Here is a 24,429-nt window from a genome sequence, read left to right on the forward strand (position 1 = left end):
AGATTAGTCCTTTAGCTCCCTAGATAAAATAGTTACCGCAGAGCAAGAAATATTCCTGTTGTTAGATCAGGCATTCCTGCTTGTTTTGACCTACAGTGGGGTTTTATAGAATAAGAAGTAAGGATTTAGGATTTTAGAATTATGTTTATATTGTCTGTGCCTGTTCCCTGAATTCCCTCAAAGGCAGAAACAGTATGATTTCGGAAGTGAAAAATTCTACATGACAAGCATAAGATAGTGTGGACCTCGACCAAGGCTATCAGACCCCTCTTACAGCTGCTGAGGGAATCAGGATCTAAACCTGAGGATCATCCACATCATGGGTTTGTGAGTGCATCAACCCTTAGTTTGGTAATCAGGAACATTGTTTGGAAGACACCTATGAACTGACTATGTCCTAAAGTGGTGGGATAATTTGCTGTCTGCTACTACTGAATACACAGTTCTCACCAGCCAGCCAGGGCCCCAAAGTAGTATATATTCCAACAGGACATGACAATCTTATTCCCCTCTGATGTAAGTTGGGCATTGGGCACCAGAGTATTTCTCTGTATTGTTAATTAATATTTATCATTTGTTGAATACAATTACCTTATCTAATTTATTGTATGTCTCCATGTTATTCCCTGGAAGTCTATCAGCCCCGTGGCTGGGTTAGACAGTAGTTAGAATGTTTTCCTTTCAAGCAGCACCACTGGTACTTTTGCCAGGAAGAAGTGTGGGAGGTAGAGGCATCGCCAAGTATTTGTGTATTGGAATAATACAAAGAAAACACTTAGCTGAGGCTGGAGGCAGGACTCAGAAGAACCCGGGCCTGGCTGTCAAACCCATAAGAACAGCGGCACCAGAAGAGGTAACTCGGTAGAATAGGGGCCTTACACAGGGAAAGATTTTTTATTTACAGTAATGCACCTTTAAACTGCTCTGGCAATATAGAAAGATCTTAATGTAGGTATAATTGTAATTCAGAGTGATGTAACTGGGCCTTCTCATAAACGACAACCAGGCCTATGTATTTTTGTTGCTGCCAAGAATCTGCTTCATCCTGAACAATCAGAAGATTCACCGTACACTTATAAATACTGGTATGCCTCTGAGCATCAGAAAGATCTTTCTAAATATTAATAAAGAAGCCTAATTTCAAACGTCAACTAGATAAGTATAACTATCCCCATTTTACAAATTAAGAAACAGAGGTCAGTGGGCCTGCAGTTTCAAAAATGTCCACATATTCTGGGTGTTCAACTTACACTTGGGACCTGATTTTCAGAGATGTCGTGCACCTGAAGTTATGAATGACTTCAGCTGACACAATGGTTTCAGTCTGTGGGTCTTAGATTGTAAAATCCCTTTGGGCTGCAACCATATCTTTTTCTGTGTTTGTACAACACCATGCACACTGACAGTTCTCAATAAAAACTAAAATAATAGTAATATGAATTATATATGTAGGAAAAGGCTTAATTAGAGTTGCTGTGAGAATCTACACTCCTGGTTTTTTTTTATTTGCCTGCTTTTTGTTTTGTATTTAATGTGTGAATTTAGTGCTGGAGAAAGGAGCCAGAGGGAAACCCCTGAAAACAAAAGTCCTATGCTTAGCCACAGAACAATTACAAGAACGGCAGCACAAGCTTCCCCACGCTGCTGTACTAGTGTGCCTCAGTGCTGACCTGGACAGAGACCCCAGACCACATTTAGCTTGATAGGGTGTGTACACATACCAGGTCTTCAACTGGTATAAATTATCATAGGACCACTGATTTAAATGGAGCAATCACAATTTACAACAGCTAAAGATTTGGCCTCAAGGCTTTGGCCCCTCTTCCAAAAAGATTGACAATGAGTGCCAGTTGTGATTTTTCTTGTAAAGTAGAAATTAGACTACCAGAAACGGGATGACTGAGACAAAAAATTTTTAATACAGGCCCCCAACTGCTCCTGAAATAGGTGGGATCTGAATTGTGACCTACATCTACCAGCCTAAACCCATTTTGGGCACTAAGGGGTAATCCATCAGTGAGAAAAATTTAATTGCTACCCCATGTCAGGTGGTCATCATCAGGGTGGATGCAGAGGCTGGAAGTGGTGCAGTTTTTCTATATCATGTAATGTTTAAATGTTATTGGGCATCCAATCCAAAAAAATCATAAAATCACATAAGGGGCCATAAACTTGTAGAACCATAATTTAATTTTGACCAGCATTGGCAGAAATCTACTAAATATAATTGATAATGCAACTGAATACTCAAAAAAGTACTGTTTAGGAAAGTTTGGGACATACTTAGCCCCAGGTGATATATTTTATGCATTTTCCCATACTCTTTTGCTGTTGGTTATAGTAAAAGCCTGTAGTCACACAACAGCATGAGCTTGTTTGTACCATGTAATAAATCAAAATATTTGTCAATATTTGTATAATGAACTGATTTGAGAAAAGTTTTTCTAAGTGCTATTTTTATGAAGTTATGCAGATAATAAGACCCTGCCTCCTAATTATAAAATGTTTTCTGTGTTTAAAATGCTCTGGGAGACTTCATGAACAGCACCCAATCACTCCAGCAGCTCATGGACACTTATGTTACCAAGGAAAAAAATTGTTCAGATACATTTCTGTTCTGGAAAAACTACTAATGGATTACATAGCAGCAAAACAGAGACTATGACAAGCCCATGGAGCTTGATGCACTTGCAGAGATGATTCCATTTGACTTTCAGTGTGGTCATGTGAATTATGCTAAATGGGGTTGTCTGAATATAGACTTCTGGGAGAGGCTAGAAAAATGTCATTGCTGACTCATGCTAAGCACATATCTGGTAGTCATCACTAGTGTGTAGATGCTGGAAGTGGTGCAATTCTTCTATATCCCATAATCAATGCATAAATGTTATTGGGTATTGTGATGGGATTTAACTCCGATCACCTGCAACGCTAGTGAAAGTGCACAATCAGTCATGCTTTGCACATGGGGAGGTAATTAACTAATTGGCTCCTGGCCCGGGGTGGGGTGGGGTGGGGGGAGAGTTAATCTGGCGAGTAGACTATAAAGGATCAATAGTAAATTTATGCCTGTAAGCAAATTGAATATTTACCAAAAAAAATAATGGAGCGTAAGACAGAACAAGCTGTATACATTAAGCAAAAACATGCTAGTTAAACTACTACATCCACCTATCCAAAAATAGAACTGATGTCTGCATCACTCATCTTGAAGTCCCATAAAAGCTGGATATTGTATCTGCAACTTTAATTTCTGAGTGTCTGGGCAACCAACTGTTTGTCAGAGCAGCAAGTGCAGACGAGGGCAGTGAAAATAAGACTTGGACTAATAAGGGGTATGACAGTGATATAGTAAACTACTACGGTATCTTGTATTAGAGCAGAATGTTAAAGCTATTAGACTTCAAAGAGGAAAAGGTACAAGATAGACAACTTTATTTAGTGCTGCCTAAATGCCATTACTTCTCTCTCACTGCAATGAGCCACTAAAGCAGGAAGCGTGTGCCTGCAAAGCAGTCTGCTTCAGGTATAATAAATTATTGCTGCATTTCTCTGGAGCTGGCAATCTCCTCAATTTATCTGATGAACTGTGGCACAAGAACATCCAAGTATCTATTCGCAGCACAAAGACCACACTATACCCCTTGTTCAGTGCTATGATTGGTATCTGCAGCCTACAAGTTTACATTTATTGTTTACCAAAGAGAGAGAGAGAGAGAAATTGAGAGAAAAGCATCTAATCGGTACAGATAAAATGCAAGAAAACTCCTGTCCAAATTTGCTGTAGCTAAGGTTTATTTCTCATCCCTAAAACACTCAGAATGCTTCCTGTTTGTACAAAATCTTGCCCTTACACTTCCAGAGCCCCACTGTAATGACATGTAACCACTTCACTGCTGCTGACTTTAGCAGACAGGACCTAACATTCTTACTCTTTCAATGGAAATACTTTGTGCCCCATTTTGAGTAATAAAACCTTTAACTGGTCATTCACGTTCTAATTCTGAACAACAAAATTTGTTTAAAAAATTAGACTTTTAACTCTTAAATTTTGGACATCCAAGTGCAGAATTTGGACCGTCTATTTCAAAGGATTTTACAAGATTCTCTGCTCAACGTTGTGACATGATAATTTTGTTCACTGGTTTCTGACACTCTTATAAACACATTGTCTAGGTTTGTAGCACAGTAAACACTAGAAGTTGATATCACTTGGGTTGCTCCATTCACTTCTTCAAGACAGCTTGAGTATGGTTGATATTAAAGGATGATACAAAAATGAACAAATACTTCCAAAAAAAGGAAGCCCTATGGTGGGGAAAAAGTACCACACCGGGAATCTCAGCTGACTGGTTGCCTCCACTCTGTCCTGCATAAAAAAGCTCTCTGAATTATTGTAACACATCCCAAAGAACATCCTTAGTGGATGTGAAAGATTGACAACCCAGTGCCACCTCTGCCCACTGTAAATAAAAGAAAAATCTAGAGAAGCTTAAATTTTCTTTACTGTTTATGTGAAAGACAATTGTGCTATGGAATTGGGATGTTAGCCAAATTCTGTCCTGATTTATAGCCCATGATATCCTGCCCATGTATTCCTCACATCCAGCCCCCAGTTTACATTTTCATGCTACAGAGACTTTCACGGTCAGCAATACAGGGCTGAATTCACCCCTAAATGTTTGTATTTTTCAAAGATGCTATGTATGATAAGTGATGTTTAATACAATAACAATAAGAATAAAAATAGTAACCTCTCTGCCTCACATTTCCAATCTACATAATGGAGAGAATGACACAGACTTCTCTATCTTATAGGGATGTTTTTAGATCTAGTCAGGAATTTTCTGTCAAAATTATTTTTCATTGGAAAATGCAGTTTCTACAAAGTCAAAATTTGCCAAGTAAAAATGTCAATTTTGTCATTTTCTTTTATTTTCAGTGGGGAAAATTAAAACTTTTTTTTTTGTTTCAGGTCAGTTTGACCGAAATTGAAAACTTTCGGTGTGTTGAACTGAACAAAAAGTTTCATTTTGAGTCAGTTTGACATTAAACTGCATCTGCTGATTTTCGTTTAGCTCTAGGTGTAATGAAGATTAAACTTTAGAGAGAGCTTTGAGGCTCTAAAGCACTATATAAATTCTAAGTACTAATACATTCAAATGATCAAATCAACTGATAATAAATACAATTAGTCAAGCCAGGATAAACTTTTTATGTGAAGTTTCATCCCAGAGAAAAATTCTGTCACTGATGTATAACTCCCTCACCCACTTTTAAAAATAGGCTGTACAAGAAGAGCCAATACAGGTTCTAGTAGCACAACCTAAATTTAGTACTGAGAAATAAAGATTTCCCCAAAATGCATTACATCCACTTGAAGTCCTATATTTCAAGGCCTTCTTCAAGGAAAATATTTACGCTATTTAGGGGTTTCTTCTGATGGAACATAAATTTAAATAATCTTACCTAATTAATCCATCTATTAGGAGTTAAAATTCATGTGTTATGTCTATGCTGCTTGGACAGTAGACACAACAAAGTAAGTAGCCCCATGACACAGAAGTAGCTTATGGCTTCTTTCTAAAAGGATAGACTTGCCTATGGATACATGAACTGTTTCAATATCATAAGGACTGACGCGAACTTTTGCTCATATTTTGAACAAAATGCTTAAGACTGAGAGCAGTTTGGCAAATGTTACCTTCACCAATTTTCTTAAGCATGTGCATAAGCATTTGTAGGATTGGGACCTTCCCCGCTCCCCCACCGTTGTTACAGTAATAGGGTAAAAATAGCAATTTTCTATGAAGTGGATTAGTGTCCATTTGGAGTGAATACCATTGTGTCCTCCTGAAGTGCAGTAAGATGATGGGTCCATCTAGATTCACAGCAGAGGAAGGGGAGGAGGTTTAAAAAAAATAATTGTCCTGTTCTAAAATCCTAAACACAAGATATGATCATTACTGAAGATTAGCCAGCACTGGAACTATTTATTTAACAACTGACCCACCCAAACTGTGGGCAACTGGATAAGCTACAATAAGTTTCTGCACTCTAGAAATATTGTGGATAGGTTAGATAAAATGGATCACACAGACACAATGGGACCCAGATCCGAACTACCCTGATTTGGGATTTGCAAAACCAATATCAGCTAACGAGGCTTTGCAAATCCAAAACCATCTTTATTTTTGCCCATATCTAGTACATACTTAATTGTTATAGAAAATTAATTTAGTATCAAAAGAGTTTAAATTACTCTGGTTGTGAATGCCAAAATATATTGACTTGGGCTTTCATGAACACTTTAGAAAGTAGAATACAGTAGGATGTGATTAACTTATCAATCAATTAGTGTCTTTTTAAAAAAGTATAGGAATCCAAGCTAGATGATTCTGTGGTGGAATTCAGATTATAAAGATAAACAAGGGTGCTCTGGGGGCTGATGAAAGTGTTGGAAAAAATCAGATCATGAAGTTTATACACGGGCTACCATGGCCAAACCTGTTCTGTGGATAAACAAAGAACTTCACTTTCTAGGCTTGTCAACCCAGCAATTCCCCTGAATGGTAATTTCCCACAAAAAGACAATTTAAATTTTTTAAAAGGGAGGGAGGCTGATTCAGACAGGTACAGGAGACCTCTGGTTCTTAATGTTCCCAGGGATCAGTTAAGTTACTAGTGTGACATTTTCTGCTGATGCTTTAGTACCACATGGTGCGTAGTACAAACTGTTTTCTTCTGACTGATTGGTGGTGGTAATAACTTGGGCCTCTAGGGGTATGTCTACACTGCAATTAAACACCCAAGCCCAGACACTTACACTGCAGTTTTACAGCCCTGCAACCCAAGCCCCCGGAGCCTGAGTCAGCTGACACAGGCCAGCCAAGCATGTTTAATTGCAGTATAGAAATTCCCTGAGGAGGAGTTAATAACTTGGACCTGCTGGGAATCAGGCTGCCTCTACCTTTTTGCGGCCCTGGTTGGGGTATATCACATGCCACCCACCCACCCACCCACCACCACACACCCTTGTTTACTTGAAAGTCTTTATCCAGTATTCCCCCTTGGCCTGATTTTCAGAAGTGTTGAACATCAACTGCTCTTATTGACTTCAGTGAAATAGGTAGGTACTCAGCAGCCACCATCTCTGCGAGTCAGGATGCTAACTCCTTCTACAAACACACCAGTCTGTTCCGCATATATTATCCATTCTAAATCCATTCCCCATCAGACTGAACCTTTTAAACTAACTTCACATAATTCTCTGGGGCAGGTGATGGGAAGAATGTCATACAATGAATATTGGCTTTGCAACTGGGGGCCCAATAGAAAGGCTTTGCAGAAAAGCTCAGATTTACTTGAACTAGCCCAGAAGAAAGAAATGTTTTGCTTTGTGGTTAGGCAACTTGCATTTTCCAATGATGTGAAAAGAGTTCTTAAATTTACCAACTGTTTTTAAGATCATCTGTTCTCTCTCATCTCTAAGTAAGGCACAATAGATTTAGCCATCCAATTCTTTTTAATTTTTTGAATTGTAGGTTTGATGAAAATTCAAAGTAATCCATGTACAAAGATGCAGTGCACAAAAACACGATCCAATATCACAAAAAACATCAAAAGGTAAAGTTGACAGCAGGGTTAACAAATGAAACATGAGTAGGTGAGCACAGGACTGAATCTAACATATTTCTACTGATGTGAGATACTGCCTTCCAGTTACTATAGATACAAATATTTTCTATCCACCACTTCTTTTTTGTTTTTAGATGAGGGAGTCTTGTTTTTGTTAAGACCATGGTTTATCTGCACAAGATAGCACAGGTGACTTCTGAAGTATAGGGCTGATAAGTCTAGACTAAGTTTTAGAACTCCTTGAGTCTGATTTGAGATCCAGAAAATAAAAGATCACAGGCGGCTATTTGTACATCCAGTGTTGAAAAAACATGCCTGGCTTTTGGCAGATATGCTAATAAGTGGTCTGTTATACTACTGATTTGTGTGTGCAGTTTCCATTGACATTAATAAGAGTTACACAATATAGAATCTTCTCTTCATGTGCCAATATATATTTATGCCTGTATCTATAATTTTCACTCCATGCATCTGAAGAAGTGGGTTTTTTACCCACGAAAGCTTATGCCCAAATAAATGTGTTAGTCTTTAAGGTGCTACTGGACTCCTCATTGTTTTTGTGGATACAAACTAACACTGCTTCCCCTCTGAATATGGGAGGTGGGGTGGTGAACTGTCCCTTAGTAAGCACACTTGGCTCCTACTGAAAGTAGTGGGAGTTACATGTACACACCAAAGAAACTTTGAGAGTACTCCTTAGCCTCCCCACTAAAGATTTAGGGTTCTCTCTCTGCACCAACTCATTCGGGACCTAATCCAAAATCCATTAAAAATCAATAGGGGTCTTTTATAAGTTGTATCCATTTTTGAATATGGAAGCTAGCATTCTGCCATTATCTTCTTCAGACATAATCTGCTATCACTGAAGTCACTGGGAGTTTTATCAGGCCCCAGAAGTTCTAATGTTTATAAAGCAGAATCATACAAGTTTGTTTTAACTGTGAACCTAATTTTCAAATATGCATTTGGATATCCAACTAAGTTACTGCATATATGAATATCCCAGTGAGAACCAAGATGTATAAAATGAGCATTTTCATGCTAAATACCAATCTGAACATCATAGTTTGGGATGTGGATGTCCTATGAAGGCACCTCTGTTTGGCAATTGGGCTGTGCGGATATAGCAGAAGTGATTTTTCTAGTGGAGAAGGCTTACAAAGAACTATAGGTTATTTAAAAGGGAAGAGAAAAAATTAAAGTATTCAGATAAGCCTCAGCCACAAAAGAAAAGGCACATTTTCCCCTCCACTCCCAGCTGTCCTGTTTCTCATGATTTCTTCAGAATACAAGAAGAAATCAAATTATCAATCCATGAGCTATTCATTGAATCTCATCTCTGTGGAAGATGGAAGTTGTCATCAGATTTTGGATCAGCACAGTATGACCAAGATCAGCATGACAGATTATTCCAAGGAGAATTTTCTAGTGCTGTGATTAAAAGGATAGTGGAGACATTTAGGGCTTTAAGAACAAGGTGTAAACAACAATAGAAAAGGAAGATCTCTAAGGTTAAACAAGTGACAACCATTCCCCTTTATTCCTTCCTTTATGGAAGTTATTAAGGCAGAGTGGGGACATCCTAATGAGGGCAGAACACTAAGCAGACAGGAAATGACATTTTATAAAAGGCAACACAATAAAGCTAATATATCTATGCTTGAAGTAGATATGATCTGAGCATTTATATCAAAGGACATAGTCACTTTGTGATGAGGTTTACAGATCCGACACTAAGGTTAAAGGAACGGTGGAACAGTATTGGGTCAAGAAGGCTTTGCCCCATAGCAGCTGCCAGGCATACTCCCTGTAGAAGACCATCTTAAAAGGCCGCTCTGGCAGGCAGACTGGGGGAACAGTGATGAGAGACTGGCTGCAAGAAGGCAGACAGGCTGTAGCTGCTGAAGCAGAGCAATCTACAGGGGGAACACTGGGACCGTGAGTAAGACTTGGCTGGCAGACCTGGGCCCTGCTCTCTTTCCTCCCTTCTTCCTGACTATGGGAGAACAACTGGACTCTGGGAGTGAGGTGGGAAGCTGGCCCCCAACCCCAATGGAGCTCTAAATTATTGAGACTGTGCGAAGAGAAAGCTGGGAAGGTAGGAAGCAGCCCAGGGAAGGCTAACCTGGAGCAGTAGCTAGAAGGGACTGACCCATCCCTGGCCTCTCCCTCCTTGGGTCCTGCACCAGGAATCAGTGGAGAGCGAGAGGTCCCTCTACCCTTCCCTCCTCCCACTGATCACCTGAGAGATCCTGGAGGCGGGAGTGTGGGGTGTGATAAACTATGTGTTGGCTGCTAGGACCCCCAGACTGCCCGGAAGAGTTGCCCCAAGATTTGGAGAGATTGTTTGGCTATGGCCTGACCACTAGGCCTACTGGGCCCAGAGTGATGCCTGCTACACATCTGAGGAGACAATTATTTATTTTCAAGGAAATGTTCAGATCTAAAGATGGGGGCTTCAGTGAGAAAATAGGAAGTAGCATAGGATACTCTTCAAATATAGCTATCCCCCATCTACTTGCTATGGCAGCATTTTGTAGGTGCAATGAACTGCATTAAATATCTTTTTCTGTAGGCAAAATATTAAAATTCACTCTAAACAAGGTCACACTGGCTTCATTTCTGTCTTTCTCTAGAGTATCTAAATGGCTTTGACTACGTAATCTGGAAGACACTGACTATGTCAGACACAGAAAATCAACTGATATTTGAAGTGAATTCTTTTCTCAGGCAAGCTGACTCAGCAGAACAGTTGTTTGGATAGACCCTGTAAATAATAAAGTCTAGGACTGAAATACCAGCTCCCACTGATGTGAATGAGAATTTTGACATTGACTTCAATAGGCCAGGATTTCACTGCTGAAGACTACACACTCCTTAATATTAGTCAAATCAGATAGAATTAGACAGCAGATCATTTTAGAGTTAAAAAATAAATCACAGCCAAGTCTTATTCCTAAAAGCAGGACAGAGGTTAGAAGGAAATGTAACATCCTTGAGAGAGAGATAGTTCTTTATCCATTAGATACAGAACTGGCTCATACAAGTGGGTCTTAGAGGTAATAAAAGAAGAATATTGAATCACGGGAGTATGTATTTCACCATGTTTTCCATGCAGTGAATTCCACACTGGACAGAAAAACCAAGCAAGATCTAATAAGGCAGAGAACACTTTCTGGAGATAGAGAAGTGGAGTCTCCTTCACAATGATAATTTATATATACACACTACTTAGGATCACATTTTATTATTTGTGTAACCCTGAGGAGTTCAGGGAGACTTTGAGCACTCTTGGCTCACAAAAGTCTAAACAAACTGTTTTCCATGCAGTGAATTCCATACTGGACAGAAAAACCAAGCAAGATCTAATAAGGCAGAGAACACTTTCTGGAGATAGAGAAGTGGAGTCTCCTTCACAATGATAATTTATATATACACACTACTTAGGATCACATTTTATTATTTGTGTAACCCTGAGGAGTTCAGGGAGACTTTGAGCACTCTTGGCTCACAAAAGTCTAAACAAACATATAATGTAATTTAGATTTCACAAAGAAACTCTAATCAATTCCTCACACAGGTTCCCCAGGGGACTGCTTAACATCACTAGATATAGAGGAAATATACAATGCTGCCATGTACCAATAAGATTATATCACCAAAGATTCAGAAGATTTCTTTACAAATATGTGGCCCAATCCCTCCATTGTCACTATCCCTTGAATTACTGGTTCCAAGAGAGTTCACCAAGATTCTGGTGTGGTTAGTGGCTCAGTTAAGGGGAGTATATTTATATCTCTTTATGGATGATATTCTGGTGAGAGCAGCTTGAAAAGACATACAGGTTTTTAACCAATAAGAAAGAGAAATTTTATATCAGCCCAGAAACCATATCACTGTGGTGCAGAAATAAATACCACATGGGAAAAAAATTTCCTTAAGAAAAGAAAGATTTCTAAAAATTGCAATTTGCAATACTGCCATTCTGCCTGCATGTTTTCAACTTCTAATAATTGCGGGTCCTGGAGAAATTTTCTTCATGTTATTCCACTGACATATTCTCTCATTTATTCTCCAAGAATTTCATTCTGCATACCGCGGCCTCTCTCTCTCTATCTCTCTCACACACACACACAAACCCCACTCCCTAGTAGCACCCCATTTCCACAATGTTTGAGGTTCACCATGTTTCATTCCACCCAGGAAGAGGCTTCAAAAACTGGTGATCTAGAGGCAGTAATTTGAGAACGACTGTGCTATCTGTGTTCTGTATACTCAAGATGGATTATCCACTTAAAATTCCCTCCATCTCAGTTGCATGGCCAAAATTTTAAAAATTGTTCAGTGTCCTGTTAGTCTATTCTATTAAGCATCTCAATTATTCATAAAGATCAATAGTACTACTTAGGGCAAGGCTGTGACTTCTGATCTGTGTCCTGTGGGATAGGGCAGCCCCCACCGAGATGCGACTCCCTTCTCCCATGTAGGTTGGCAGACAGTGGCCAGATAGGAGTAGGCAATGGGCAGAGCCCCAGCACACCAGCTGAGCCAGCCCAGAGGAAAAATGTTCTGTTAGTGGTATAAGCCAGGGGAGGAACTGTGACTGTTCAAATCAGTTTCTTTCTTAGACTGTTCCTGGGGCAGTGCATCTAAATGTTACCTCTCATCCAAGTAAAATCATAATCTAGCCCTTCATCTCTAACACTGATAAATACAAGTTTTTGTTTGTTTGTTTCATTTAAAAATGGCATTCACCAAACTAATCATCCAGTTACCCAATATTTACCTACTCATGCGTTTTATTGTTTTTTTCTTTCAAGTCTGTCAGACCTAAGTTTCACAGGACATGCCAATACTATTTTGGACTAGCATAACTACTAGTGAATTCCATTGTATACACAGGGTTTATGTGTTTGCTTATTTGTAAATTGATGGAACTTCAATAAATATTTTGATTTAAAAAACAACTGAGATGCATTCATTTGCGTGTTAAATTACTGATTAAAGTAATAAGATCAGTATTCAAGCCGATACCAAAATCTCTTACAGCTGAGCTGCCGAACACAACAGTAGAGTATTACACTATTAGAAAAAAACTGGTTCACAGAAACATAGTTCTCCTTTACCTCTTATAAAAACAGGCAGGAGCTAATCCCCTTTTAATCATGTTACTAATTAGACAAGATAGATTCCAGTTCTGTTTTATTCTTAAATTCTTTCTACATCTCATTTTAGCATACTACAGCATCTTGTTTATAGTACATTGAGAAACAAGTTCTATAGACAAATAATGTCTATTGACATTCTAATTTGCAACATGGGTGTGGAACATGTAACTATATAGCAAATATTCCACTAAAAATCATTAGAAATCAGTGCAAGTCCACAGTAGACAAAGTGCATTTTCTTTTAAAGGGATAGTGCCAAGCACTTCAGGTTTTTTAACTTTTTATGATGGAGACTCTCTAGTTGGTTAACAATTAAATGTTCACAAGTGCCACATTAGTCCTTTTTTTGGATTTTTCTGTTTCATGCTTTCAAGAAAGTTTGAAGAATTTGCTTGGAAAATAAATAAAAACTAATATGCAGCTGTCACTATTAAAGTCAGCATTTGCCAGCAGTTAGCATGAAGTGGAATCTGAGATACTGAAGTTTCCCCCTACACCTCGAATAGGAAATAATTGTGGTAGCTGCATGATATCTGTTGTCAAATACTGACTTTTTAATGGTGACCACTAAAGCTGGTCAAAATGTTCAAACTTTCAAAAGTTCAATGAAATTGTTTTGTTGTTTTCTTCAACCATCTTATAGAATGGTCATAATTAAAAAAATCAAAATTTCAATGAAAATTTTTCACCAAAACAATTTGAAATATTTTCACCAAAAAATTCTACATTTTACCTGCTTTAATAAACAATTTAAGATTATGTGGAATTTTCAGATATTGTTTATGTCACATTTTGGGCTGGTTGTACTAACTAATGATAGGTGACACATAAAAATAGCACTTCCTGAACCTTCATCCACAACTCAAACCAAACCAAGCCTTTTTTGAGGTTTCATAAAATTCAAATAATTCTTTTTATCTTCACGTGTCTGATTGTCTAGGTATTTCTCACACATCTGCAACTGTGGAATCTTGGCACTTTTGCACTGTTAGTGTTTGTTTGGAGACCTGAAATGATTTACTGACATAATGTAAAACAAGAAAGATTGTTCTTGCCATATTTCCAGACCAACCTAAAGAAATACCAGAAACCATAAGATAATGTTTCTTCTTTTCTTACATTTATAGAACCAAGAGTTTCTGACAGTTACATTTAAGTATCAAAACTTCTGCATGCTTACCTGCACTAGATCCTTGAACTAATAACTTTGAAATAATCTAAAAGGTAAGAATTTTCTGTGAACATTTTGGAGGGAAAAAAAATTCATTTTTCAGATTTTTTCACCAATTTTTTCCCTCTTTTTTCTCCACATTCCCTGTTCTTTTTTCCTCTTCCCCTTACTTTTCCTTTTTTATATTTTGCCATAATAAATTAACTATTTGTACTTATCATGTATAAAGTCACACCTTTGATTATCTCTGCTAATGACATACCTTAGGTAAGTTTGCCACCTGTCCAGGTTTTCCAACGATTGTCCCTTTTTTGAGGTTGCTGTCCTGGGAAACCTGTAAGGGTGCTCAGTATACACTGCAAGCTGTCCAGTTTTATGGGCACAGGATCATCCCAGATGTCCTGGTTTTTTGTACCTCAAAGGTGGCAACCCTAACCTCAGGCCTCACCTGACAGGAACCAGGTTTAATTTTTCTCTCGTGGATCAGTAACTGGTTAAAAGATAGGAAACAAAGGGTAGGAATAAATGGTCAGTTTTCAGAATGGAGATAAGTAAATAGTGGGTTTCAGAGTAGCAGCCGTGTTAGTCTGTATTCGCAAAAAAGAAAAGGAGTACTTGTGGCACCTTAGAAACTAACAAATTTATTTGAGCATAAGCTTTCGTGAGCTACAGCTCACTTCCGATGAATGCATCCAATGAAGTGAGCTGTAGCTCACGAAAGTAAATAGTGGTGTCCCACAGGGATTTGTACTGGGACTAGTGCTATTCAACATATTTATAAATTATCTGGAAAAAGGGGTAAACAGTGAGATGGCAAAATTTGCAGACAATAAAAAATTATTCAAGGTAGTTAAGTTCAAAGTTGACTGCAAAGAGTTACAGTCAAAGAGAAAGTGAATAAGGAAGTGTTATTTACTCCTCATAACACAAGTACCAGGGGTCACCCAATGAAATTCATAGGCAGAAAGTTTAAAACAAACAAAAGGAAGTCCTTCTTTACACTATGCACAGTCAGCCTGTGGAACTTGTTGCCAGGGGATGTTGTGAAGGCCAAAAGTATAACTGGGTTCAAAAACATACTTAGATAAGTTCATGGAGGGTAGGTCATCAATGGCGATTAGCCAGGATAGTCAGGGATGCAACCACATGCTCTGGGTTTCCCTAGTCTCTGATTGCCAGAAGTTGGGAGTGGACGACAGGGAATGGATCACTTGATGATTGTATGTTCTGTTAATTTTGTCATGCAATGTTCACTAGTTCACTGATGCAGACCAGAATCTTCTTGCCAGCTCCTCTGCATCATACTGCAAAGTTTCCTTCCTGCTCTGGACTTCCTACTATACCTGGGCTTACCAGGCCTTCTCATTAGGATCTCTGATTGATATATTCAGCTCCTTGCCTCCAGTCACATCACTTGTCTGTCTTACTTTGGCAGACACTCTTTCACAGCTCTTTTCCTAAACTTCATCCCAGAGATATTTCACCACTTTGTGACTTACACTGTCTCACAGAGCTTATCTGCCCCTCTTAAACCTGCATGGTAGCACTCAGACCATCTCTCCAGCTGCATTAGTAGCAGAATTTAGCAGATGCCTAACTGTGTAGCAATGCTTTTCCTCTTCTGCGACTATGTGGCACTCTCAACCCTGGAACCTATTTTTCCATGCATTCCTTGATTCTGCTCCTAGCTCCGGTCACCTGAGGGAGAGGCAGTACCCCAGCATGCATTTTATTGTAATGATTCTCATTTAAATGGGATGCTGTCATGACACATATCCTAAGATCTGGAATAAACCCCAGTGCTGAAAACTGAGCTTATTCAACCTCAGACAACACTTGGCAGCCAAAAGGAATTCTATCCACCATCCATATTGACAAAAGGAGTTGAAAGTCACATCTTGGGACAGACAAATGCTCTTTTCACTTGGTAAAGTGAAAAAATTTAATAGCCCACGACTGCATCTGAAGAGAGTTATTAAACAACTGGAACTATGAAAAATTAGCATGCTGGTTATGATGAATTACACCTCCAGAATTCTGACAAATATAGTAAAGTACAGATAAAAGGCTTTGCCAGGAAGAAGGGAGGATGTAACAGAGGCTCAAGAGTGGCAAAAACAGGTCCCTTATATGGGAAAGAATCAAACAAAGGATTCAGCGAACAAAATGCTGGTCAGCCTGGCAGCTTCACTGGAAAAGGCTATGGGTAAGATTCTGGACACTTTGACCAAGAACACAATGTAACTTTTGCAAGACTGTTGTGTGCTGTAACTCAGAGAAAGGAAAATCAGTATGGATTGATAGCCATAGAGTTCTTTTGGGTATATAAGCGAACTGAGAGACAGAAGTGAAAGAGTATATATTAGGTGTTTGTGGTTTAGATTTGCTGATAATATTTCCCTGCTCAAAAGACTGACTTACAGAGAACAGTGTGCCAAATTCTGCTTTCAGTGGAAAATCCAGCCCCCACCTCCATGAGTGTGAAACTCCTTCAGGCAGAAAAAGTGGAGTGATTCACTGCGCAAAGGAGGGGCCTAGATTCCACGAGACTATGCAAGGGGTGCTTCCCGAATGGTAGCATCCACTGAGACGATGAGGGAGTGGCCAAAAACTTGCACTGCATGGATTCTCCAGGGCTCCCCATTACAATGCAGTTGTGTTAGGGCATAACACATTAACCCACAACCTCACAGGGCTGTAGTAGCATCCACAGAATAACTCTGGAGCCATTCCATGGGTTTAGGAGGCCCCTCCCTTTCCCTTGGGCATCTCCTCAGTACTCAGACTAGCCTCTCAGGCTGATATCAGGCTTGGGATTTGCCCCTCAGAAGTGCTGGAATTTTTATAGATGGGGTGCTGACAGGTGAACCAAGGTGTAAACCCATATATAATAGAAACCAGGGGGCAGCACCCCTAGTTCCAGTACCTATGCCTCAATTACACCAATGTAAATTCAGAGTTACTACACAGATTTTGGTTACTTCATATTTACCTGAGATGAAATTAAGTAGAATTTGGCCCAATGTGTGTACAGGAAGGAGAAAGCAATTGAAACATTTTTTTTAAATGGAACCACTTTCTGTCATCACTTATACCCCATACAACCTGCACAAAGGTGAATAGGGTTACACAGTTTGTAAATCAGGTCTCCTGAATAGGAAGCAGAGATATAAATGAAAGTAAAATCAACTCTTCAGGGTGGAGAGAAGTTACAGGTAAGTTTAAAACAGACTGGCTTGTTGTTGGTTGTAAATAAATAACGTGGATGACTGTAGTATTTCAGAAATAGCTAGGTTCATGCAGAGTAATAGAACATAGCAAATGCATTCAAAACTATTTGAAAATTATGGGCCAGTTTCATCATTGGTAGTAAAATTCCTCTTACAGCAATGTCACTACATCTTAAGTGTTTGATCTGTTAAGTGACAAACCTATAAATTGCTGCAAGCCCTCTGAACACAGAACTCCCAATAACTCAATGGGAATTTTGTGCATGATACCAAAAAGTGGGGTAGTAGGACAAAGATAAAATCACAGAGTGAAATCCTGGCTCTCTTGAAGTCAGTGGGAGTTTTGCTACTGACTTAAAAACAGATGAGGATTTCAACCACTGAGGTTACAGTCCAGAAAGCATAATATTCTTTTTTTTTAAACCCTAAAAGGAGACCAAGGCCTCCAAACTGCACCGATAGAAGTCAATGGGAGTTTTGCATTCGACCTCAGTGGAATCATTCCTTATTTTATCTAAAATACTTATCCCCTCTGCAAACCAATTATTTGTAATGTCAAAACAGTAAATGTTACAGGAGAAGTCAACAAAAATGCTACCAAAGTTTGGTAGAAAGGAGTTACTGGAATAGATTAGTCAGATTTTGCACCTTTACATTGCATTCAACGCCTGCTATTATGGCCTGACCCAAACCCCACTGAAGTCAAGGTTTCAGATCAAGCCGTTATTCTCTAGCTGATGGTTACAGAATCACTTTGCAATTAGACTTGTAGCTTCTGCTGTCATATACAGAGGGAGTGCTAGGATTTGTAAATGTTATGATTTTTGCTAGAAACCACAGACTGACCTACTTCACATTTGGGAAGCAAATTGGGCAGCTCCAATTCAGAAGAAAGCTTCACAAAAAAAATTGACTTCAAGTTGTGGAAGTGACTGTGCTGAACCACTGTGTCAAAGTGAATTGAGACTGACAGTTCTTTCCACAGTTCATCTCCTTGTAACCAAGTTAAAAGGTATCTATTCAAAAAATAAAACTTCTGTGAGACACAAATCATGAACTATTTTATGTAATATACTGTGCACCTCCATTCTAGTCAACTCTGATACAATTAAAATCTAGTTTTCCTAAAAGAATCAGCCAATTAACAATTGAATGAAAGGGTGCAGATTGGGTTAGTTGGCATTTATTGTATCTGTAATTGTAAAGAAGATTGCAAATATTCTTATGTTTATAAGGAAAGAGCTTTTGAATCTGGAGAGTTGGTTCAGGCCCATCTGTCATTTACAGTGAATGAAAATGGGAGTCCCAAATTATTTCAATGCATTGCAATGTGCAAACTGTAATTACAGTGAACCACTGCATATAAATAGTGGTCCAGATCAGCTGATGTAAATCAGCAGAGCTCCATTGGTTTTTGGACCAGTACTGTAAAAAATAAAAATAAACCCACACTTAAAAAACCAAACCTTTAACATGAGAGGGTCCGACTGTATAAAATATAGCCCCTATTTTCAAAATAGCTCATCACCTGCAATAGATGCTGAACATTTCTGAAAATTTGGCTTGTATTTAGGTGCCTATATGGAAGCAAAGGTCTTCTGAAAATCTGGCCTAATTAGGCATTGGTGTATTTAGACCACTGCCTATCATGATGACCAATATTGTCTCATTGTTCCCTTGTCCTTCCCTGTCTATCTAGATCCATCTGTTGTCTCTTGTTTTATACTTAGATTGTAAGCGTGTTGGAGCAGGGACCGTCTTCTTGTTCTGTGTTTGTACAGTGCCCAGGACAATGTGCCCCTGGTCCATGATTAGGGTTCCTAGGTGCTTCAGTAATAAAATAAAAATAATAATAAATGGAAGTGCTGAGCCCTTGAAATCTTTTGAAAATCTGGCCCCATGACTGTCTCTGCACATAGAGGTAATCCTTTTAATCTTGGCAGAAGGTAGAAGAGGATATCCTTGACCTTTAGACGTTTCCACCACTCTCATTTCTATTGTTTTGCTTTTTTGTTTGTTTGTTTTTTAGCTGACTGTGGAGGTTTTTAAATAGTTTACAATACAGAATAATGCCATCATGGTTTCCTAACGCAGTTTGCTTCTCTAGCAAAGAATATTTTCTATATCCTCCTGTATCAAAAGAGATGGAACAGAGCACCCCGCTAAGGGTAGACAGATTTCACCTGTGGGATAATATTCCAATTGGGGTGAATTGACGAGAGTGCAGAGCAGGATAAACAAATTAATCCAATGGGAAAATGCTTCGGGAGCAGCACATATGTAGAGGGAATCAACAGCAAAGCAATTCTGAGAAATAAAAGAAGAACTAGAAAGGATTTATTGTGTACAAATAAGCCAAAATACACCTGGAAAGAAATAGCAAATTAACCTTCTGGGTGCAATTCAGGCATCTTTACTCACACCAAGTAGTACCTTCCTCCAAAAACATATCCCACTGTAACCAATGAGACTAAGCAGGCAGCAAAGTACTACTCAACGTGAATAAGAGCTGCCTGCAGTGTTGTTGTAGCTGTTGGTCCTAGGATACTAGACAGACGGGGTGTGTGTGTAAGGTAATATCTTTTATTGGATCAACTTCTGTTGGTGAAAGAGACATGTTTTCAAGCTTCCACAGAGCTCTTTGCCAGGTCTGGGAAAGGTACTCAGAGTATAACAGCTAAATACCAGGGTGGAACAGATAAGGAGTTATTATGTTGTAAGAGACCATTCAAGGTGAAGTGGGCAGTTAACACCTCTAAAGTCATAGCATAAAGAAGGTTTAGTGGGTTACAGGGTGTTGTAACGAACCATAAATCCAGTTTCTTTATTGAATCTGTGATTTTTGGTGTCTAGCAGAGTTATGCATTTCAGTTCCCAGACTTGTCTTTTGAAGTTGTTGTGCAGGTTTCCTTTGAGGGCAAGGACTGAGTGGGCAGATATGGAGTGATCGTTTTGTAAAAAGTGTCTGCCCAAAGCTGATAAGGCATTTTTGTCTTCTATCACTTTTTGTATGAGTTCATTTGAGAACATGGTGAATATTTGGTTTCACACACATAATTATTGGGGCATTTAATGTACTGGGTGAGGTGCACCACATATTGTGATAGGCATGTGTAGGACCCATGGATCTTGAAAGGTATGTTGTGATGAGTATTGAGCATCATAGCCATGGAGATATAGCAGCTGATTTTGTGTCTGTTCTGGCAGGGGCTGGTGCCACTTTGAGTTGGTGTGGTCCTACTCTGTGGGGAGCTTGCTTCTGATGACGAATTTAGTGAGGTTACAGGACTGTTTGAAGGCCAGAAGAGGAGAGTTGGGAAAGATTTCTTTCAGGGTGTGGTCCCCATCAAGTATGGGTTGTAATTATTTAATTATATCTCTTATGAACTCCAGTGTGGGGTGACTGGTTACAACTAGGGTTGTGCAGTTGAAGGAGGTTTTTGCCCCTGTATTGAATCACGTTCTCTTGGGGTATTTGGGTGGCCCTTCCATGATGCAATCTACTTTTCTGGTGGAGTGTCCTTGTTTGGTGAAGGTGGTTTTAAGTGCCTTGATGTGTGTATCCCAGACTTTCTCCTCAGAGCACATTCTGTGGTATCTGAGCGGCTGGCTCAGAGTTACAGAACTGGGCCTTTTGATGAAAGCAGCTGATGACATATGCAAATATTGACATATAATATCAAAAAAGCACAGTGACTTGATAATAACAGTACAAGATTTTCTTAGAATAATACTTGGCACTTGACGATTCTCAAAATACTTGTCTGAAGTTTGTAAATATTATCTCCAGTTTACAAACAGGGCAAAATCTGATCTCCACTGCACTGGTTTAAATCCAGTTGCTTTAAAATACTAACTCTGCATTTAGACCAGTGAGTGATCAGAATATTGTTCTGGGAAAGTGAGACAGGCAGGGGAAGTGAATTGCCCAAAGGGAGTCAGTGTCAAAGCCAAAAGTAAAACTCAGCAATCCTTGGACCCCAAATCTGTGTTCAGGAAAAAAAAAATTACACCTTTCACTTTTATAAACTGGGATATTCTCCATCACTTGGAGTCACTAAACCAAGACAACACATCTCACTAAAAGATATGGCCTACTTTGAGAAACAGTTGTTGGGCTAGATGCAGAAACCCCGGGTTGTGATTCTGTGGCTGTGTTACACAGGAGATTAGAATAGATTACCGTAATAGTACCTCCCTGACCTTAAGATCTAAAAACTTTCCAAAAATTTAAATTCTTGTCATGTAGGAGATACGCTGAGAAGGAATTACTATAATGACCACAGAAGGACATTTTTCTGGTTCAAACACAATACTGGGAGACAATATACGTTGAGTCTAGTTTAGCGCTGTGTGACCTTCAACAAGTCTCTTGACTTCTCAGCCTCAATTTTGCCATCTGTCAATATCGGATAATTCTCTCCTCACAAGGGTGTTTGTGAGACTTAACCAATTACAGGAAAATCCTAATCCTCTCTCTGTAGTCATCAAGGACCCTCACCACAGCAGAACTGTTTGGTTCCTTTATACACAGAGAGAGAGAGAGAGTGGGAAGGGGCAGTGGAAACACTTTATTAGGAACCCTTCCATGAGCCTCATTCCACAGCAGCTCACTGCACCCCAGTGCACAGGGAGAACTTGGGGGTGAGGCTGGGGAAGAATGAATGCTGGACTGGTTGTGTAGATCCAGGCCCTTGCCCATTGGAGAGAGGTTGAGTCAAAGTGCTGCAGATGCTAATGTAAACCTAGTAAAACCACTTGAGTAGCTTCAATGCCACTCTGCAGTCTATGGGCATGGCTACACTGCAGTCCTCCCACCTTGCAAGGTCATAGAGTCCATGTTCCAGTCTGAGCCTGGATGTCTGCACTGCAATTAAACAGCCCATTAGCCTGACCCCCGTGAGCCAAGTCAGCTGGGACGGGCCAGCCACGGGTGTCTAATTACAGCGTAGACATAACCTGAGGATAAACTTCTGTTCTCACCCATCTCTGAGGAAGCCCCTTGTATCAAGCCCAGCAACTCTGGTCTGAAAGGAGGGGTAACACATGTTTGTTAATGTTTGCATGGTGCTTTGAGATTCTAGGCCAGAGGTGGGCAAACTACGGCACACGGTCCACATCCGGCCCATGGACCCTCCTGCCTGGCCCCTGATCTCCTGGCCCAGGAGGCTAGCCCCTGCTGTTCCCTCACCCGGCAGCCTCAGTGTGCCGTGCCGCCAGTGCAACGCTCTGGGTGGCCGGGCAGCACAGTTGCAGAGTCGCGGCCTGACCCGGTGCTCTGGGCAGTGCAGCTATAGCACCGCCAGCCACCGGTGCTCCAGACGGTGCGGTAAGGAGGCAGGGAGGGTTGGATAGAGGGCAGGGGAGTTCGGGGGTGTGGATGGGGTCGGGATGGTCGATAGAGGGCGGGGAATGGGGTATTGAATGGGGCAGGGATCTCAGGGGGGCAATCAGGAAGGAGAGGAGGGGTAGGATGTGGCGGCAGGGAGAAGTCGGGTGGGGAGTCCGGGGGTAGTAGGGGACAGGGATCATGGGGGGTTGGATGGGGCAGGAGTCCCGGGGAAGCTGTCAGGGGGCAAAAAGCAGGGGGTTGGAAAGGAGGCAGGGTCCGGGCCATGCCTGGCTGTTTGGGAAGACACAGCCTCCCCTAACCGACCCTCCATACAATTTTGAAAACCAGATGTGGCCCTCAGACCAAAAAGTTTGCCCGCCCCTATTCTAGGCTGTAAGAGCCTACAATTGCTGAGTATTGTTATGATGTTAGAATGCTCTCTCTCAGTGAAATTGCACTAAAATAATAGTCTTCTGGAAATTCACTGTGGCTCCTGACTTGCATGGCCACTACTCAAAAGTATAGAATGAAGCAGATTGAAGAAAGAGAGGTTCTTGAACCAGTGCACCTATTCCCCTCTCATAGAGCATAACCTATTTCTTCAAATCAGTACGCCCAAATTTGTGCTGATGACAGCTCTAATTTATGCATCAAACTCTTATCTCCAATTTACATGCTTATTTGATGGTATCTGCTATTGCCAAAGCCATTTGCCATCAGTTACAATAGTCTTTGCAGAAGGAATACATGCAAAAGTTGGATTTTTTTAAAAGGTGTATTATGTTACTATATCATACTGAGGGCCAGATCTTGGAACTGTCCCACAGTATTAGTTCTAATTTTAATGGGCCCCAATTCCAAATAGTTGACTTTGCATGCAAATGCTTATCTGAGTGCACAACTGACTAATGAATACACAATTCTTTGTTGTGCCCATGCATGTGTCATTTGTATGTGCTACTATAGATATCTAGGGCCAAAGTAATTCCTGGTGTAACTCCATTTATCAAATCTGACTTGAGAAGTGCTATAACAGCAAGTTATCTTAAGATCTCTTTTACTGTGCATAAAATTGACATTATTGAGATAAAAAATTGTGACATGATTTATCAGTTAATTATAAAAATTGTGATCAAGTTTTCAACTACTAAATTTTCTGTTTCTTGTCAAAATCTAATTATTTTCCCTTCTACAATGTAATTTCTATCAGTGCATATTTTCGATAAGTGTTGTATAAGCATAATAACCAATCTAAAATAATCAGTAGAAACTGAAGCCTGATAAGGTGGGGGTTTCATTATGATTATGTATGGATGTTGTGCTTAAATGCACAGAGCTCAAAATTCCTCCTACAAGCCAGTCTGTGGCTTTGCATATTTAATGCTGAAATGCTAGAGATGTGACCACATTACACCTAGATAAACCACATGAACACTACTTATCTTAACCCAACATACACATATGTAAGGGAAAGCTCTCAAGATGGAATAGTACATTAAACAAATTACATCAAGCTCTGATACAAAGGAAGTCATCATTTTTTTTCTCTTTGCAGCTCTCATGCTATTATCTATGCAGGAACACGGGCCCATGTTTTTATCAGAACACCCCTTTCTTCCCGGTATTAAAATTTACAGCTTGAGTGGCTTCCTAGATTGTTACATTTCATTGCAAAGCACTCTGGAAATCATGCAGAATGACCATCAAGTGTGTGACTGACACAAGAACAGTCCAAAAAATAGGACCAGTATGAACAGAAAGAAGAAACCATTAATATTTTCTCAAAGCTTCATATAGTTAAAGTGGTTTCTATTATGTTCCCATAGATGGGCAATCATCACCTCCTGCGTTTTTTTCTTTCTTTGCCACACAATATTAAATGCAGGAACA

The 24,429-nt window shown here is 39.7% G+C and overlaps 1 protein-coding gene across 3 annotated transcripts in view; it reads right to left on the reverse strand.

Annotated features, from left to right (window-relative positions):
• The window catches only part of HECW1 (HECT, C2 and WW domain containing E3 ubiquitin protein ligase 1), a 354,103-nt gene that overhangs the window by 276,463 nt on the left and 53,211 nt on the right, over positions 1-24,429 (reverse strand). The window contains exon 1 of one of the 3 annotated variants that reach the window (XM_043508692.1): positions 14,240-14,441. The exons of the other annotated variants lie outside the window; for them this stretch is intronic. The gene's annotated coding sequence lies outside the window, so the exon portion shown is untranslated. Of the gene's footprint in view, positions 1-14,239; positions 14,442-24,429 lie in introns of those variants that run through there. 3 annotated transcript variants of the gene reach the window in all.

This window comes from Dermochelys coriacea, chromosome 2 (assembly GCF_009764565.3).
Source record: "Dermochelys coriacea isolate rDerCor1 chromosome 2, rDerCor1.pri.v4, whole genome shotgun sequence".
Taxonomy (NCBI): domain Eukaryota; kingdom Metazoa; phylum Chordata; order Testudines; family Dermochelyidae; genus Dermochelys; species Dermochelys coriacea.